At 40.8% G+C, this 19,188-nt stretch overlaps 1 protein-coding gene across 9 annotated transcripts in view; it reads right to left on the bottom strand.

The window, feature by feature from the left end:
- The window catches only part of Nrf1 (nuclear respiratory factor 1), a 106,978-nt gene that overhangs the window by 66,648 nt on the left and 21,142 nt on the right, over window positions 1-19,188 (bottom strand). For all 9 annotated transcript variants that reach the window (XM_085683926.2, XM_085683929.2, XM_085683927.2 and 6 more), the window contains one exon: window positions 1,407-1,563. The gene's annotated coding sequence lies outside the window, so the exon portion shown is untranslated. The remainder of the gene's footprint in view (window positions 1-1,406; window positions 1,564-19,188) is intronic.

The following is a 19,188-nucleotide window of genomic DNA, read 5'->3' as shown; positions in this document are numbered from 1 at the left end:
TTTTAAGAAAAGGGGGGAAGAAATATAAGCCAGGCATTTGGTGGCACACACTTTTTATCCCAGCACTGGGGGAGGCAGAGAGAGGCAGGAGGGTCTCTGTAAGTTTGAGGTCTACAGAGTGAGTTCTAGTACAGGCTAAAAAAAACTACAGAGAAACCCTGTCTCAAAAAAAACAAAAACAAAAATTAAAAATAAAAAAATAGTAAAAAAAAAATTAAAAAGCCACATAATGATGGAAAATACACAGAGTCTGGATACTGTGTTATTGTTTGTCTTAGCTGAGATGGATCCAACCTCAAAGAATATTCCAGTCAGGATTTGACCATAATCCTAAATTTTCTTTGGGTCATCATAAGATTATCAGCATCCCCAAACAGCAGGAAACAGTCTAGAAAACTATGTCCACATTCCCAAAAAATGGATTATGGATGTTTGTCTTAGTTTAGAACATTGGTTACAAGTTGTTATGGATAATGGTCAGGAAAAAAGCTAAACAAAGGAGATTAGATTCAGAGTTCATGTTATGAAAAGAAAGGGGGGGATACTGAGGGATAATGTTCTTGTACCCTGTAAAGATTTGTCACTTGTATTGGTTTAATAAAATGCTGATTGGCCAGGCAGTAAGTATAAGCAGAGTAACCAGACTCAAAGAATTCTGGGAAGAGGAAAGGCTCAGTCTGCAGTCACCAGCACACACAGAGGAAGCAAGATGAGAATGTCTCACTGAGTAAGGAGAGAAACTACATACTATGTGAAATCATTTTGACAGAAATTCACTATTATATAGAAACATACATACATGAGTCAAGTCACAAAACATAACAAATCTTTGATATGTGTCTAACAATAAAAACATTTAATATCCAGTAACCAGCACTTATTGTGGTATAAAAATACTTAATAAGCAAAACAGAATTATCTTTGTATTTCAAAGACAAATTTGAAATTATCGTATCCCCATACGATAATTCAATTTTGTTGTGTCCTTACAAAACTGTGTTCCTTGTGAGCCCTGAAATGCACAGGGCCGTATGGTAAAAGTTACTTTCCTGTCAGTCTCTCCTCCTTTCTCCACAAGTTCATAATTCATTTGGAAAAAAATGAAGCAAACGTGTACAGACTTAAACTAAAACAGGTTTACAATGACACAATGTTTGTTTTTCTCATTTTAATATGCCTAGCCATTTTGACATATTAAAACACACAAACCTACCCTGCTCTTTTAAAATAGCTACAGAATACTTTATTCTATAACTATGCTGATGAAGCAAGACTGCTTTCAAAGTTTTGCTGTTATAAATATTAGTGCAGTGAACATCCTTATATGAAATTCTGTGTACTGGTTCCTAAAATGTTTTTTAATTAGAACTACTATGTAACTGAGTAACCCAATTTCTGGTACTTACCCAGAAAAACTGAACGCAGGGTCTCAAAGAGCTATGTGCACACCCATGTTCATAGGAGCATTATTCACAACAGCCAAAAGATGGAAGCTACCCAAGTGTCCATCAATGGGTGAATGGGAAACAAAACGTGGTACACACAAATCATATATCATTCCACCTTAAAAAGGAAAAAATGCAAATTAGGAATAAAGGGGATTTCTGGACTTGATAAAAAACATCTATAAGAATGTCTATGCCCATTACCAGAAGCTTTCTCATTAAAATCAGAAGCAAGACAAGGATGTCTCCTCTCACTACATCTTTTCAACATTAAGACAAGAAAGACAGAAAAGAAAGATAAAAGAAATAAGGAAAAAGAAAGAAAAGAAAAGGGGAAGGGAGGAGGAAAGAGAGAGGAGGAGCAAATTAGAAGAAAAGGCAGGACAGGATCTCTGGGAAGGAAAAACAACTGTTCCTGCATGGCAGGACCATCTATGTGAGTTCACCAACCACAAACTCCTGGACTGAACAGTGAGTGGGTTCTGAGATAAGGGTGGACGCAGAAACCAATGTTTTCTTATACATTGACAATGAACAAGAAAAACTTGGAAGTATACATAATTTCATTTCTACAAATGCCTCCTAAAAGTGAAATATCAAGATATAAATAGAACAGACTATGTACAGGAGCTACACAAAGGCAGAAGGAGGGAACTAAAAATGTTACTACTTAGTTTTAGGTTTAGCACTATCCAGTTTTGGTTGTCTGCTGGGGGTCAGGGAACATATTCCCTGCAATAAACAGGAGACATTGCAAATTCTTTTCAAATTTTTATTTCAAATAGACATAAAACTGTATATATTTATCATGTACAGCATGATATTTGAAAGTACATACACATTGCGGAATGGTAAAATCTAGTCAATTAAAATATGCATTACCTCATACAGGTATCGTTTTGGAAATGAAAGCCATTTAACTTCAGCCACAAACTGTAGTCACTATGTTATACAATAAATCTCTTGAACTTACTTCCATCCTTTAAAAAGTTTGTATGAGGAAAATTACACAACCTTCATGAAGAAACCAAAGGACTGAATACATAAAGAACTACTGCAAGCCCATTGACAGAAAGATACAATACAGCCAGGCACACCTTTAATCCCAGTGCTTGGGAGGCAGAGGCAGGCGGAGCTCTGTGAGTTCAAGGTCAGCCTGATCTACATAGCCATTTCTAGAACAGTAAGGACTACACTGAGAGACTCTGTCTCAAAGACAAACAAAACAAAACCAAAAAAAAAAAAAAAAGAGAGAGAGAGAGAGAGAAAGAAAGAAAGAACCCCCCCCCCCAAAAAAAAACCTTGGTCTTTAAATTCAACTTTTTTTTTTTTTGAGACAAGGTCTCACTATGGAGCCCTGACTTACTATATAGACCAGGCTGGCCTCCTATTCATAGACTTTATCCAGATAAAAACTTTTATTCAGGGTTGAAAAAATGGCTCAGTAGTTAAGGGCACTAGAGACTCTTCCAGAGGATTCAGTTTCAGCTTCAGATACCCACAACTAGTTGCAGGCTAACTGTCTGTAGTTATAATTACAGGGGATCTGAATCCCTCTTGTGGCCTCTGAAGATACTATACAACATACAGGCAAACAAACCCCCACACAAGAAACAAACAATAAAACTGGGTGGTGAAGGCGCACACCTTTAATTCTAGCACTTGGAAGGCTGAGGCAGGTGGATCTCTGTGAGTTCGAGGCCAGTCTACTCTACAAGAGCTAGTTCCAGGACAGGCTCCAAAAGCTTCAGAGAAACCCTGTCTTGAAAAAACAAAACAAAACAAACAACAGACCTTTTGCTCTTTGAACATATTAAGCATTAGGTAGCTATTTCTTCTGGATCAAAACTTCCCTCCTGTAGGAGCAGGGATGTTCCTAGGCTAATAAAACTGCAGCAGCTGACGTTCAGGAACTTACAAGAGTCAAGGAGGCTCAGAGAGTTATAGGACCCACAAGCTCCCCCTCTGAGGTCATCTGAATAGTCACAATTGCTGAGGAAAAGGGATTTCTTCAATGGAACCACCTGCAAGTTGAGCCAGGGGTTCCAGAGGAGCAGCTTCCATGACCATCATCCACACCACGTGGGCTTCAGTGCTGCCTGCTATGTACAAATCCTCACCATCCTCCTGTGAGTGACCCCAAGAAACTCACTGGCTCACCAAGCTAGACTTGCTTGGGTAGAATCATGTCTCTGGTTTTTTGCTGTTGCCCTATCTGAAGTCAATAGACATTTGTTTACATCTCCCCACAAAAGGTCACATAGTAACACACTGTCAAGAAACTAAGTCCCAAACAGGGAAAAGTATTTACCAAAAGATAAAGGGTTATTATTCAAAATTTTAAAAATAACTGAAACTCAACAATAAGAATATAACTAATTCATTTTTTAAATGGACAAAATACTGCTTCACCAGGAGGGTACAGGACAGTAAATAAGCATATGAAAAAGTGTTGACTATCATGTCCCTATGGCATTGCACAATAAACCACAGTAATACACAACTATATACCTACTGCATGGGTAAAACTCCACAACAGCTCCCTCGTTCTCTTTCCTGCCAGACCTCTGCCATCAGGGTTGCGCATGCTCCCCGGAAGAGCTCTTCCCAGTCGGCTCTGCCCTACAGCCTTAGCATCCCCACCGGGCTGAAGTTGACATCTGAAGGAACAGATTTACAAACTGGCCAAGAAAGGCCTGACTTCTTCCCAAATAGGCATGATCCTAAGGGACTACTCACATGGAGCGGCATAGGTCCGTTTTGTGACTGATAATAAGATCTTGAGAAACTTAAAAGTCCAAAGGCCTTGCCCCTGATCTCCCTAAGGATCGCTACCATTTGATTAAGAAAGTGGTCACTGTCTGAAAGCATCCTGAGAGGAACAGGAAGGATAAAGATGTTAAATTCAGCCAGACTGAAATAGAAGAATTCACTAATTGCCTCATTACTCTAAGACTAGGCGGGTCCTCCCACCCAATTGGAAATGAGTTGTCCACAGTCTCTGCTCTAGAAGCACAAATTCTCTGTGTGCATGAGCAATAAAATCACTCTTAAAAAAAAGAAAAAGAAAACAAACCCTCCACAAACAGCAGCAACAATGAACTGCTGAGGGTTCGCTACAGGGAACTGCTGAGGGTTTGCTACAGGGCTCTCACTCATTGCTGGTGGTCACTTTTAAAGACAGTCTAGCACTTTCTCCCAAAACTGAGCAAACACACTTCTCCCATATGACCCCACAATTAACTCCTTGGAATTTAGTCAAAGGAGCCGACAACCTACAACTCCACAGCAATTCGCACACAAATGTCTACCACAGCTTTGCCTGCAGCAGCTAGAGCCTGGATACTACCAGACGTCCTCCAGTAAGGGACTGCACACAAAAGTTCAGTTCATCTGGACAATGAAATATTGTTCAGCACTAGAAAGAAATGGGCCATTGAGCTAGGCATGGTGGCAAACATCTATAATCTTGGCACTTAGGAGACAGAGACATCACAAGACAGGCCAGCCTGGTCTATGCATCAAAAACCAGATGAGCCAGAGCTATACTGAAGAACCCTGTCAAGAGGCAGTGGTGGGGGTGAGTTCCCAAGACATGGGAAAAAAAAAACAAAACCCTTACATGGATATCACTAGGCGAAAGTCGGTCTAAAAAGGTTATACACTGTATGAGTACAACTACAGGACCTTCTAGAAAAGGCAAGATTATGTAGTCAGTAAAAGGAGTACAAACTAAGGGTGTGGGGGGGAATTAACAGACAGAGCACAGTTGATTTTCACTAAACTGAAACCACTCTGCCTGTCTATGCATTTGTTCAAATCCATAGAACGAACCATAAGATAATACAGACTCTGGATGATAACGGCATGTCAACACATCCATGACTGCTGCCATCCTACAGGATGCTGACAGAAGGGGTAGGCAGTGTATTAAACATAGGAGACATGTAAGAAACCTCTGCACCATCTACTGAATTTTGTTGTATTCTTTTGAAACCGTTCTATTTGAAACTATATTGTTTTGGTTTATTGAAACATGAAAACACACTATGCTATGTGAAACGTGAAGATTCTTTACTCAGTCAAACAAGCTACACACAAAGACAAATACTGTATGTCTCCATTGGGCTTTATTTATGTTTATATGTGCATGGTGGGGAAGGCTGATATAGCCTGCTGTAGAGGTCACATCTGTCCTACTACCCTGGGTTCTGGAGATTGAACTTAGATGAATTTACAAGGCAAGGGCTTTCACCTGCTGAGTCCTGGCCCTCTAGTCTATCTTTACGAAGTAATTAGAACAGTCTATAGAAAAGTGGCTGGCAGGAGCCAAGTGCAAGCAGGTAGGAGTTGTCTCAGATGCACGAATTCTGCAGACTGGGTACACAATAACAGAAACATGCTTAACGTTACTGAACTGCACACCTAAAATTTATTGTTATATATACTTTGCCACATGTGAAAATTAAAACACAATCATTCTTCACTCATTATCCCTCAGCAACTTCTGCAATAAATATATGAGCAATCTCACAGCAAAATAAAACTAAGTTCTTATCGTTATAAAAATTTGTACATTATTTGATAACTATTAAAAATAAATTCTTGACATTTCTGGCAGCTGTGGCAGTGTAGAAGGAAGAGGGCTGGCTCTGAAGAAGGGAGGATGGTGTTGGGCATAGAGCTGGAACTACCACACACTGGCTCTGGAGCCTTTCAGCTGCATGGTGGAAGCCAGGCATAAGAAGGGTGTTTCAAGTCTGACGCTGTGGCCATGCTCTGTGAGTCAGATGTTGTGATCCAACTGTTTATGATCTCTGTTTTGGTTTAACTCAAATTTAGTAGTTAAAGAAGAAAGGTTTTTAGCTAGGTGTGGTGGCACAGGCCTGCCTTTAATCCTAGCAGAGGCAGAGGTAGGTGGGTCTCTGAGTTCAAGGTCAGCCTGGTCTACAGAGCAAGTTCCAGGACAGTCAGAGCTGCACAGAGAAATCAACCAATCAAACAAATTGAAAAACCAACCAAACAAACAAACAAACAAGAAAACCACCACCACAACAACATCAGAAAAGGATTCTTTTTTTAAAAAAAAAAAATACTTATTTATTTATTGTGTATACAATATTCTGAATGTCAGAAGAAGGCACCTCCTTACAGATGGTTGTGAGCCACCATGTAGTTGCCGGGAATTGAACTCAGGACATTTGGAAGAGCAGGCAATGCTCTTAACCACTGAGCCATCTCTCCAGCCCCCAGAAAAGGATTCTTGACAAAAAAAAAAAAAAGAAAACTGAAGGTAAACTTGTTGGACTGAACATATGAACATGCACAGAGATCTGACATGTATCTGAAGTTATGATCCATAGTTGAAGGGTTCACTTGTGAGCTAACATCACCTCTCCTCATACAAAATGATGCAAATCACTGTCAAATTTGACTGTTAGAGTAATATATAGCACAACATTCTAGAACGTACCAAAAGAAATGGCAACCATATATGTGCAGAAATATGACCTTTATTCCTTTATGTGGAAAGAATAAGATTATTCATATATGTCTTCTTTTATACTGCTCTACTGTACAAGTCTCTGAGAACGTCTAAAAACTTCTGTTCCTCTAATTAGCTGCTCCTCCCACCTCACCCCCACCTCGTTTGTTTTCTGAGACAGGATCTCACTATGTAGCCTTGGCTGGCCTAGAACTTGCTATATCAAGTAGCCTGCCTCTGTTGAGATTAAAGGCGTGTGCCGCCGTGCCCAGGGCACCTGGCAAAGCACTTAACAAAGAGAAAATGAAGAAGAAAACAAAATATCAACACACGGGAACTCTGAGTAAAGAGTATTTGAAGATCTTTGTAACTTTTCAAAAAGCCTGAAATTACGTGAACCGTGCGTTTATACTTATTTGCTGTGACAGGGTTTGAACTTGCAATATATTTTCAAAGAAAAAAAGTGAAGTGCCTGACAGGGTTTCTCTCCTATACTATCTTTGTTGTGAGTTTTTCAAAATTATACAAGGATATGTCTTAGCCCCCTTGTTGGGACTTAGCTAAAGCACAAATTAATACACCAGGTCACACGAACAGTATATAAGAGGAAGATACCAATAAAGAGTTAATTTCCCATTATTTCACGGTTCTAGCCTGAGACAAATTGCTTGGGGCGTTTTAGAATTCTGGGTACTTCAAAACTATTTTTAAATGATTTGGGATTAGATGGCATCTAAACTGCTTTTCAAAGGGATTTGAAAGCTATGTGCTTGGCATAATGGATTTCAATTCTATGCTCCAGAATGCAGCTTGCAGCATAAATCAATAGGGCTTTCTGCTTCACAGGCTTGTCACTTCTGCCTGGTGCCTGCCTCTTCTCTTTCTACCCTCCCCCTCCTCCGCCAGCTTCTCTATCCATTTATATTCTGGACACTCTAAAAAGCAAAGGTAGAGGCTTTTCTGAACCAGAATGAAGTACTTGTAAATACTGCTTTCACAAACCATAAATAAGTAAAGGTTATCGAAGTCAGTTATAAGTAACATACACGTGACGCTGGAGATCATTGGATGTCCACTTCCACAGTTAACAGAGAAAAATGAAGAAGGAAGGATTCCACCACTCCCCTAAGTCAATTTTATTCTAAGATTTATTTGTTCTGGTCCAGGCGTGGTACACACCTTTAATCTCAGCACTCTGGTGGCAGAGGCAGACAGATCTCTGAAGACAGCCTGATCTAATAGTGAGCTCCAAGTCAATCAAGACTACAAAATGTGCCTCTGCCTCAAACAAAACACCAAAAAGATTTGTTTATTTTATATCATGTGTGTGAATATTTTGCTTGCATGTGTGTGTATCACATGTCTGTCTGCTGCCCATGGAAGCCAGAAGAGGGTGTCAGATCCCTTAAAAAAGGGAATTATGGGCAGTGTGGGCCACCATACAGTTGCTGGGAATTGAGCCCAGGTCATCTGCAAGAACAACAAGTGCTCTTAACCACCGAGCCATCTCTCCAATCCCCTTCCCCCCATGTCAATCTTAGTAAAGCACTTCAGCTTTCATCTTCAAGGGCAGAGTCTCTGGCTAACTAAAGTAATGGAAATTGCTAATGGGGGAAAGATATGAAATAATGTACATTTGAAGAGAGAGCGGACTCTTACCAAGATACCCTGGACAAGTTACTTAATGATCACTAAGCCACTGTCACTGTTTCTAAGGTAAGAAGAAGAATACATAGTAGATATTCTCCAAAGGATGATGTGAGAATCAAATGAAGAAATCCCAGCAAAGTCTAGAACACAGAACTCAGCACCTAAGTGTTTAATGTTAATTATGACAATGCCAAAACTCTCAGGCTTTAGAGTCTGTCTATCTTTCTTAGCTCATTTCCCAAACAGTCTTGTGTGCACCATGCACTGTGCCTCAATTTCTTCAAAACTAGATACCTGTTCCTGAGGTTTGCTTCACTATAGCTGAGAAGTTTGTTATGATGCACATATTATATTAATCTGAGCAGTTAACACTGGTTTAGACATAAAGTGAGAACGTCAACACACCCAATAAAACTTACAACAGTGCATAAAATGGAGAAGAGAGGGAAAGCAAGGGGAGGGGGGAGGGGGAGAGGGAGCTAGAACCTTCTGAACCAGAAAAGAAAAATGGTGCATCCGCCTATCCCGCTACAGACAGTGGTATTCAGCAAATTTCTCAGAAGAATTTAAAAGTATTCCTGGGTTAAGAGTTATACTCTGCTCCAGCCGAGGACAGAGTTTGGCCCCCAGGACTCACATCAGGTGGCTCACAAGCATCTGTAAATCCAGCTCACGGGTATCTGATGCTTCTGGCTTCTTTGGGTACCCATATTCACACACATACTTTATTATTTTTAAAGAGGGGGATCTTTGCTAGATACGGCAGCAATGCCTATAACCCTACACTGGGCAGGCTAAGGCTTAGGCTACATAGTAAGCTTAAGGCCAGTTTGATCTACATCAGTGGTTCTCAACCTTTGGGTCACGACCCCAGGGTTGAACAACCTTTCTACAGGGGTTGCCTAAGACTATCAGATATTTACATTACAATACATAACAGCAGCAAAATTACAGTTATGAAGTATCAACAAAACAATTTTATGTCTGGGGGTCACAACATAAGGAATGGTATTATCATTGAGCTATATAATGAGACCCTGTCTTTAAAAAGAAAAAAGGAAAAAAAAAGTTCAAACTGTAAGAAGTGTGGTTTCTGTTTCCTTCTCGCAGACAGACCATCTAAGACAAAGCTAAAGGGCGGCAGCAGAGAACACAGCATCCTGATGACGTGACCTCTATACAGTACCTAGGGGGATACTGGAATTTGAAGGAGCCAATCAAGGGGCTTAAATTCAGTCTAATCCACACATAATGGATGAGATTAAGCGAAGAGCATTTAAAATCAAGAGAGAAAGATCAGACCAGGAAATCTAATCAAAGCGTAACAAAGTATAAGAGAGAGCATTAGTCTAATCAACAGCATTATCATTTCAAAAGAAAAAAATCAGCAAGATCGGTCTAAATCTCAATCCAAGATTGTGTCCATGGGAAAAGAGGCACAAATTACATCCCTGGACACATCTGAAACCTAAAATTTATCACTAGAGCAGAAATCATACTCAAAAGTCAATAAACAATAATGTTAACAACAGGATTTGCTTCATGGGAAACAAAGTAATAGATCTAGCTTGTACCACAGCAGAAAAATTAGCAATTACCCCCCCACCAAAAAAAAGCCAGACTGTAACTAGAAGCAAGGCAAAATGTGTCTTAAAACTCAGTGCAAGCAGAATCTAAGAATAGAGGAATGTGTCTACAAGAGTGACATCTAAGTTATGGAGAAAAGCAATTAGACTCCCACAAAACTAACCTGGGCTCTGATTTAAAAAAAAAAAGTCATGTTTACGTATACTGTATTTGCTTTCTATTTCCAGACTTCAATTATAGAATGAACAAAAAGCAAAAAGAAAAAAGAAAAAAGAAAAAAGCTGTTGAGATGGCTCAGCAAGGCACTTGGCTTCAAATCTGAATTCAATCCCCAGAACCCACATGGTGGAAGGAGAGAACTGTCTCCTGCAAGCTGTCCTTTGACCTCCACATTGCATTATGGCATGTGCATGTATATTTTAATTAAAAAACCTAATGATACTGAACATAATATAAAAGTTAGGACACCGTAAACATGAAATAAAGCTGATACAAAAGAGCTAAGAGGGGTGAAGAGGTTAAAAAAAAAAAGGATAGGAGCATTAATAGCCTATTTTTCAAGATGAAGACTGCAGATGAAAAAGAATATTACAATATCATTATCAAAAAAGGGGATGGTGGGATTAACCCTCACACCTCTGAGGTCCATAGTGCTCAAGACCGATAAATCAAGAAAAGGTGGTATAGGGCTGCAGAGTATAAGGGACCAGCAGTTTAAGAGCACTTGCTGCTTTTGCAGAGGACCCAGGTTCAATTCCCTTCACCCACATAGCAGCTCACGGCATCTGTAGTTCTAGTTCTTGGTGAACTACAATAGCCTGCACATATCTGTGGGTGTCACATTCCAAGACCACAGAGGATTCCTGAAACTGTAGATAGTGCCAAACCCTATATAAGCCGTCTATTCTGTATAACACTGATGAACTTTATCCTCCCACTTGTAGGAAGCTCTTGAAGCTTTTCTTTGACCCATCCGCCCAAATCGCTACTCTTACAATGTTGGGCTTTTATTAAGTAAATGACAATTACTTGAAAGAAAGCACCGTGGTGCCTCTACAGCTGAGCTAGTATTTAAGGCAGTTAGTAAGTAACAAATGGGAAGGCAGACTACATGGCATGGCCAAGCTGGACAAAGGATGCTAACATACCTGGTGAGACAGAAAAGGATGGTGTACTATTCACTCTGCTCAGAACATTATTCAAGTTAAAAGTTGTGAATCACTTACTTCTGGAATTTTCCATTTCATACTTTTAGACTAGGGGCAATTAAAACCAAAGGAAACAAGATGGGGGCAGGGCCACTACACACTTATCTACTAAAAAACAGTAATGGACAGTGACCACATTTCATGCATGGTCAGCAGTAACTTAAGAGTTCCATTATTATTAGTGTTTTGTTACTGCTACAACACAGGCCCCAGGGCCTGCAGTCTCCTTCCCATCCACCAGACCCACTTCAGGGCAGAACCTCACTGCGCCTACAGGGTGGTTACGAGTACACACTCTGCAGTCACAACAGTGGCTCTACCACTTCCTGACACTGAGACAAGTTTCATTTGGTGTGTACGCTGTAGCTTCATCATCTAAGTGGGATCATTGTGAGGACCAAATGAATTGCTCTTTGTAAATACCCAGTATGGGATGCGGCACGTGGTGAGTGTGATCCAGAAGGGCAGGTATAAACCTTCTTCAAATTTATACCTACACTCTCCTTTTTAAAGACACTACAAGAGTTCTGACCACACAAGGACTTATATCAAAGAGAAAGTCTTAGTATTTTTTTTTAAGTCTCAGAATCTCAGGTCCTTTGGAGGATGGGTAAAAGGTATAGACACTTCCTCAAGGAAGGGAAGAGACAAGAGAGGGAAGGAGATGTTGGGGAGAAAGGAAAGAGATTTCCAAAATGTTTTAAGGTTCTTTGACTGCAATCAAACAGTCAAAGAACATTTAAAAATGGCATTGCTACAAAGTTAAAGCACTAGAGGGCGCCACAGCCAAAGGGAAAAGGAATGAAAAGCCTGCACAAGGAACTTCCAAGTCCTTACATGTTTCCACTAGATCATGCTTTAAGAGCTAGGGCTGGAGAGAGGGCTCATTGGATAAGAATACTTAACTGTTCTTGCAGAGAACTCAGGTTAGATTTCTAACAGCCTCATAGTGGCTCACATGAGTAAGCCCCGTTTCAAGAGATCCAGGGGGAAAACCCGTGGTGCACATACATGCATGCAGGCAAAACACACACACATAAAGTAAACACAAATCTTTCTTTCTTTGTTTTTCGAGACAGGGTTTCTCTGTAGCTTTGGAGTCTGTCCTGGAACTCACTCTGTAGACCAGGCTGGCCTCGAACTCACAGAGATCCGCCTGCCTCTGTCTCCCTAGTGCTAGGATTAATAGTGGTGCGCCACCATTACCCAGCCAAATCATTTTTTTTTCTTTTTAAAGCACAGTTAAGCTAATTCACTTCACCAAAGCTTTAAGGACATGCCTACTCTTCTATAGGCTCTAGATTATGCCATTAACAGAATTTTTAGCATGGCATTTTTGATCTGCCATGTACAAGGTAACAGCCACTACACTCCTGTGGCAATTGACCAGATTGAAATGTGACTACTGTTACTTAGCAATTAAAGTTGTCAATTTAATTTTCATTAATCTTCAGGTTAATATGGTTCTAGCTTCCATAACAAATAGGGCAGTTCTACATTGTATTTTTATGTTGAAAAAGACTTGCTTCTAATTATAGGCCATGTTGCATCATTGTTAAAGAAATTTGTAATAGAAAAATTCATACAATAGCTCAGGCCAATCTGATGTGGTGATTTAACATTTTAGAGATCTGAAGAGTGTCAAAGTCTCCTGCACTCTGCGGACAGAAATCCAAAAGCAATGCTTTCTTTTACTTTCTACAGAAGACTTTACCTACCCAGTTCCTTTTGCTACTTTATTAAATAAATGCTTAAACTCCTAGGTTATAATAGCTTTTAAATTATGTGTATGTGCATCTGTACATACATGTGTGTGCTGGTGTCCACAAGTCAGAGGGGTGTGTTAGAACCCCTGAAGCTACAGTTAGACAGTTCGAGGCTGTTGTGAGCTGTCTGTTGTGGGTAGTGAGAACTCAACTCTGGTCCTCTGGAAGAGCAAGCACTCTCGAACTGCTAAACCATTTCTTCAGCCCCTAGAACAACTTTTATTAAAGTGTATATTAAAAGACTAAACCAACAAGAAAGTAGACAATGCCATTTTTGAAAAAAGGAACAAATCCCATGCTAGCAAGAGCTGCCAAGGGCTAAGGAACACTGTGAGGACAGGGTTGTCGGGACATGAGCAGCATCTTGAAGGAGACAGTCTTTGAGCTCCAGAATGAAAGGATGCTGTAGGCAGAGGCAACAGCTTGGGGAAGTACACAGCATGGTACAGAGGTATCAATGAACACCAGACAGCAGACATGGGGGAGTCTGGGACCAAAGGAGAACAGCCCTCTGAAGCCTTTCATGCCAGACTCTTTAGCACCTTACTGTGTAAAAATAAACTTAACGCCGACCCACCTGTCAGAGAGGAAAGTGAGCGTCCACACTCAACACCACATTCCAATTACAGTCAGGGTCAGACACAGCACCTTCAATGAAACAGGTGCCTAATAAATGTCGGTGACGGTGATAAAGAGAATTAGAAAAATGCCTCCTTGCCAAGTATGGTAGCACAGGCCTTTAATCCTGGCACTTGGGAGGCAAAAACAGGTATATCTCTATGAGCTCCAGTCAACTAGAGCTACACAGAAAGACTCTGTCTCAAAAGAAAGAAAAGAGGCAGGCGAAGAAAAGAAACCTGTAGGTGCTTAAGAAGCAGGAAAGTTGCCAAAGTTATCTATAAGATCCTAGTTTAAAAAAAGCAATGGAAGAGAAGTTTGGTATGACCAACCATTCGGTGACTGGGGCAGAGAAGAAAAGAGGAAAAGAAAATGTATTTTCAAACCCAGGGACGCTTAGCAAGCAGGCGAGCTGCTGAAGCGATACCTGCTTGGGAAGGCTGTGGAAGGAAGTTGCTGTTTCAAGCCACCACTTGGTGACTGGGTCTGAATACAGCTGCTTGGCTCTTTCTGTAGAATAATTGTTTGTCTGCAGCTGCTCCCAAATTACCAAAAATCAAATAAGTAGCTGTCATGTGATAGCAGATTAGAGGCTGCCTCAATTTCCATTAAGCAGAAATAGCATAAATGGCCACAAGCACCGCCCCTCAGTCTGAGACCAGCACAAAGAGCACTCTTATTCAAACTCTGCATACTGTGAAATAGCACTGTGGCCTAGCTGCTTCTGTGGCAGGCCTCAATTCTGCTGGATCTGTCACCACACAATCGACACTCAGTGAAAGCTGTTTCCTAATTTCTCAAGTACAGTTCAATGCATGAATTTTCTTTTTTCTCTTTTTTTGGTTTTTTACTAACAGGGTCGCACTATATATGTAGTCTTGGCTGTCCTGGAACTCACTCTGTAGACCAGATTGCCTACAACACACAGAGATCCGCCTGTTTCTGCCTCCTGAGTGCTAGGCTAGGATTAAGGAGGTGAGCTACTACACCAGGCTCTTTTTAAAAGCAGAGTCTCACAACATAAAACAAGCTAGCCTTGAACTCACCAGGCTAGCCCTTGAGCTCCAGACCCTGCAGACTCAGCATCCAGTGCTGGGATTATAGGGAGAGGCTCAATAATACTGACAGGGCTTTAAATTTTGAGATAACTGAGCCAAGGATTTTTTTTTCTTGCATAAAATTAGGAGAGAGATGGCTAATTGGTGCAGCAGTCCCTGCAGTAGGACCTGAAGATCGAGTTCAGAATCTCAGGACCCACATGCAAGCAGGGTATGGTGGCACCTGTGTCTTTAACCCCAGCACCAAGGAAGAGGAGGGTAGGGGCTTAGAGAAGTGGGTTCTGAAGACAGCTCACCGGCCAGTCAGCCCAGCAAAAGGGATGAGCTCAGGTTCAGTGAGAGGCTCTGTCTAAAAACAAGGTGGAGAGCAATGGAGGAAGACACCCAAAGTGAACCTTGGGTGCCCACACACTCACATACATATACCCATGAGCGTACACACACATGCATATGTAAATACCTATGTACCTACAAGCATGTGCAAATATGCAAGTACGTAAACCACACAAAAATCATGGGAGTATTATAAATGTGAACAGCATTCATCTAGGAATATCTACAATTCAATCAATCACTTATTAATGTACTATTATTCATTTAACAAATATGTACTGAATTCTTGTCAGGCATTATCATATCATTTTAGCATACAATTCTGAGAAAAACTGTGGCACTCAACTCTCACATTTTAATGTATTCTTATAGTAAAGTAATGACACATATTCTTTGGCGGTAACTGAGAAAATACAGGCATTGAAAACCAAAAAGCACTAAGCAGTGGTGGCACACACCCTTAATCCCAGCACTCCGGAGGTCGAGGCAGTATGAGTTCGAGGCCAGCCTGGTCTACAGAGCAAGTTCTAGGACAGGCTCTCAAGCTACACAGAGACACTCTGTCTTGCGGGGAGGGAGTGTGGGAGGAAGGGATGACAGACCAAAAAGCCGGATACTGGTCCAATCCTCAGGCCCCTACATACACCCCAAAAGGAAACAAAACAAAAACCTAAAGGCATCTTTAAATCACTACCCCAGAACACCTTTGCCAGCTCCATTGTGTATCCTAATCTCTATCGTCTCTTCTCTAACATTTAAATTTTTTTTCTTTTTCAATGTGTCTGGTTTGGCCTGCATCTATGTATTTTTACCATGTGAATACGTGATGCCTGCAAAGGGCAGAAGAGAGCATCAGACCCCCTGCAACTGGAGTTACAAACCAATGGTTGTGAGCTGCCATGAGGTGCTAGGAAACGAACCTGGGTCCTCTGTAGTGCTCTTAACTGCTAAGCCATCTCTGTAACCCCTACTAGCGTCTTCTATGTGTTGTTTTGAACAAAAACTAGCCTATACTATAGACTGTCTTTTTTTTACATTTTTCTTATTTTCTATTTATGTGTATTTGTCTATTTTTATGTGAAGGTGTGCTCTCTGTGTGTGTGCGCGCAGCACGCATGGTTCCCTGGAAGGTCAGAAGAAAAAGACTCAGTCCCCTGCAGCTAGTTATGGGCAGCTATAAGCTACCGAAGTGTATGATAGGAACCAAACTCCATTCCTTTGTATTTATAAGTGCTTTTTGCATTTGATACAAATTAAAAAGAGAAAAAAAATTTCTCACACTATTAAAATGTTTTGTATCATTCTAAAACTTTTAGTGAAGTCTAGCGTGGTGGCACACCAAGCTTCTGAGAGATAAAGGCAGGTCAAGGTCATTGTTGTTACAAGAAAAAAGTTGAGCACCTCTACTGTAAAGAATGCACATCAGGGGCTAGAAACATCTCAGAAGTTAAGAGCATTTGCTGCTCTTGTAGAGGACCTGGCTTTGGTTCCCAGGTCCCCAGTGGTGGCTCACCACCATCTGTAAATACAGTTTCAGGGAATCTGATGCTCTCTTTTGGCCTCCTTGGATGGGTTTGTGTAGTTCACAGACATACCTCAGCCAAAACACCCATGCACATAAAAGAAAAATAAAAACCCCAAACTATTTCTTAAAAAAAAAAACAAAAAACAGGTTTCTCTGTAGCTTTGTAGCTTGTACTGGAATTTGCTCTGTAGACCAAGGTGGCCTCGAACTCACAAAGACCTGCCTGCCTCTGCCTCCCGAGTGCTGGAATTAAAGGTGTGCATCACCACCACCCAGCTAATAAATCTTTAAAAAATAAAATAAAAATAACACCTTTTTAAAAAGAGAGAACAAAGGTGGTAGCAAACACTTTTAATCCCAGGACTCGAGAGGCAGAGGCAAACGGATCTCTTTGAGTTTGAGGCCAACCTGATCTACCGAGTGAGTTCCAGGACAGCCAGGACTACACAGAGAAACCCTGTGGGAGGCGAGGGGGAGGGATGGGAGGGGAAGGACTGACAAAAGACATGAGGCTTTTTCTAGTGGAAAATGTGGCTCATAATTTTTACATTTGTAGTCACACCATTATGTAAAATATTTAAACTGAGCCGGGCGGTGGTGGCACACACTTTTAACCCCAGCACTCAATATATATACAAACTGATTTGTTTGTATGCACACAGATGTTTTGCCTGCATGTGTGTATACAACATGTATATGTCTGGAGGTCAGACAATGGCATCAGCTCTCCTAGAACTAAGTTGTGAGCCTCCATGTAGATGCTGGGAATCAGCTATTCTGGAAGAGCATTGAGTCATCTCTCCAGTCACCTAAACTGATTTTTTTTTTTTGAGACATGTCTTGCTAAGTAGCTCAGGCTGATTTCAAATTCATAACTCTACTTTCTCAGTCTTTGGGGTGGTAGGATGGGATTACAGTATTGTACCACTTTGTCTAGATCTTAAATGGTATTCTGAAAGTATAAATGCCACTGAAGTAATTATTTTTATAAATTTAAGAACAACGAGCAAAAACTAACATAAAAACAGTTACAAACCACTGAATACTTGAAAAACTTGTCTTCTCACACGAGCTGAGCAAAAGGAGGTCTACGTGACTGCAGCACAGCAAAAATTTGGGTGGGGGGAGAAGAAAAGAAAGACAGACAGAATCATAGGCCTTGCAAAGGAGTTTAGACTTCACACTGGCAGGAAAGCGCTCTGAAATGGATATGGGAGAGATGTTTTGGGGGAAGCAGTGGACCCAGAATGGCAGCTTCTGTGCAGAAGAAATAGTATGCATACCCTTTGGAGTACAATCACTGGGTTCAGCTGGAGAGGCTGAAGACTGGGAGCCTATTTCACTGTGCAAACTCACCCGTAGGTAGTCTGACTATTCAGTGGTACTTAAAAAAAAAAAGATTTCTTTCTGTTCTAAAGAAGAACAAAAGAAATTTCTACTATGAGGTTTCAAGACTATTTTCAATTTACAATATGATAGCACTTATTATGACTATAAAATAAGAATATAAAATAATATATGAATTTTTGAATATAAAATAAGATGAGAATAGGGGCTGGGCACATGAGTCAACAGTCAAGAGTGCATACTGCTCTTGCAGAGGACCCAAATTCTGTCCCCAGTACCATATCCGGTAAGTCACAGCCACCTGTTAGTACAGGGATCTGACACCTCTGGCATCTGCAGACACCTGCACTCGAATGTACATACTCAAACATAAAATAGCAAAATAACCTGCAAACAAATAAATAGGCAAAGTAGTGGTTTCAGGGGGAGGGGACACCAAAAAACATAAAAGCCAGGTATGACTGAACATGTCTTTAATTCCAGCACACAGAAGACAGAGGCATATGGATCTCTGAATTTAAGACCAACCTGGTCTACGTAGTGAGTTCTAGGCCAGGCAGGGCTACAAAGTAACCCTGTCTCCATAATAAAATAAAGTAAAAATTAAACCAAACCAAATAAATAAGTAAATAAGAAGCAAAAAGCCTGGTGGACAACTGAGATGTCACAGAAGGACAGAGGGAATATAAAGCAATAGCAAGAAAAATGAGCAGCAGGAGACTAGTGTGGTGTTGCAAAGTCAAGACAAGAGATCCAAGTTCAGCAAAAGAAGAAAAAGAACAGAAGTAACTCATCAAAGTTTCACACATTCGTTTCTAAGGCTAATGTGAACCAACCCATCCCCGACTTCTCCTTTAGAGGAAGGAGATAGCAACAAGCATGTAAGTTTAGGCACAGTAAGAGGAAAAGTAAGGAAATAAGATCAGGGAGATGGCAAAGTGAGAGCAGGGAGTGTGCTATGTGTGCTCAAACAATGTCCCCCTATTCGTGTGTGTGTGATGTATGCATATATTTGTACATGTGTACAGGGGGAGGAAAGTAGGTATGGTTGGGGTGTTGGTGCCTGCAGAGGCCTAAAACCAATGTCTTAACTCATCTTCTGACTGCTCTCCCACCTTAGCCATTGAGACTTGCTATGACTAGTCTCACCAGCCAGCTTGCACTGG

The sequence above is a fragment of the Myodes glareolus genome, chromosome 25 (assembly GCF_982192425.1).
Source record: "Myodes glareolus chromosome 25, mMyoGla1.1, whole genome shotgun sequence".
Taxonomy (NCBI): domain Eukaryota; kingdom Metazoa; phylum Chordata; class Mammalia; order Rodentia; family Cricetidae; genus Myodes; species Myodes glareolus.
The sequence above is the reverse complement of the archived record's forward strand: the minus strand, read 5'-3'. Positions and strand labels throughout refer to the sequence as shown.